The 1139-nt window shown below is 48.8% G+C and overlaps 1 protein-coding gene across 1 annotated transcript in view; it reads left to right on the top strand.

Moving 5' to 3' along the window:
* Positions 1 to 1139, top strand: part of ETV6 (ETS variant 6) — an 84086-nt gene that overhangs the window by 78248 nt on the left and 4699 nt on the right. The gene's annotated exons all lie outside the window — the stretch shown is intronic.

Below are 1139 nucleotides of genomic sequence, written 5' to 3'. Positions count from 1 at the left end.
ATCCTCCCCCCAAGCCCAATCACTCGACGCCCCTGCCAGAACTTTCTAGAAGCGTGGGAGGGGTGCCGGAGCGATTGGCGGGGGTCTGGGAGGAGACAAATAGAGAAAGCAGGGTTATGAACCCGAAACCAGGAGGGTATAAACTGGGATGGCACAGTAACACAAAACCCAAAGGGGAGACCCAGACTGAACCAAACAAGACACACTCCCACAATGCTTGACCGTTGTGATATCCATCTACAACAAAATGATTGGCTCAATGGATTCAGGGAGAATAGTGGATATAACTTATCTTGATTCTAGAAAGGCTTTTGAGACTGTCTCATAACAGCCTCAAAGACAGACTAATTAAGTATGACCTAGACAAGAATACAGTGAGGTAGATTGAAAACTGGCTGATCTGCTGGGCTGAAAAGGTGGTGATCAATGGCACAAAATCCAGTCACTAGTCATTTTACCCCAGGGATTGATTCTGGGGGCAGTACTGTATGTCCATTAATGACCTGGATGATGGGACAGATTCTCAGACAACACAAAACTGGGAGAGTAGCTGATGCACCAGAGGGTTGTGCTGTCATCCGTGTGGTTCTGAACATGGTGGAGATATGGGCTAATGGGAATTTTATGAACTTAGTAACTTACCCAACCTGCACGTTAATAATTGAGCCATGCCATCATGTCTCATGCTGGCTGTCTAAAACTGAAGCTCCTTCAGACCACTGGCCACTTGGGCAACACAGTGGCCTTTCAGCATATAAGAACTGGAAGAAGCGCACACAGTATTTCAGGGGGCTTCCCAACGAGAGGAGTCTGGATTTTGCAAGGAAAACTTTGTCCCTGTTAGTGTTTCATTGCCACAGGAGCTCATGATGTGGCCTCCCTTGGGAGAGTTACTGTGGTCAGGGCAAGCAGAGGAGGTCTGCTCCTACTGGCCCTTTTAGGCAGGTGGATCAGTGTCCTTTGATGAAGCCAAAGTCGTGACATGGAGGCTCCCAAAACAAAAACCTGCTTCTACTGGTTTTTTGCCAATGGCGAGGCGGCTGCTTTATACTCGTGCACACACAGCTTTGCCAGCAGAGTTGTCTCTCTGCTGGGAGTGTCTGCCTGGCAGACGCCACTGCTCCTCGGAACACCACAAG

The sequence above is a fragment of the Corvus brachyrhynchos genome, unplaced genomic scaffold (genome assembly GCF_000691975.1).
Source record: "Corvus brachyrhynchos isolate BGI_N302 unplaced genomic scaffold, ASM69197v1 scaffold523, whole genome shotgun sequence".
Lineage (NCBI taxonomy): Eukaryota > Metazoa > Chordata > Aves > Passeriformes > Corvidae > Corvus > Corvus brachyrhynchos.
Note: the sequence above shows the minus strand (reverse complement) of the source record. Positions and strands in the feature narration are given on the sequence as shown.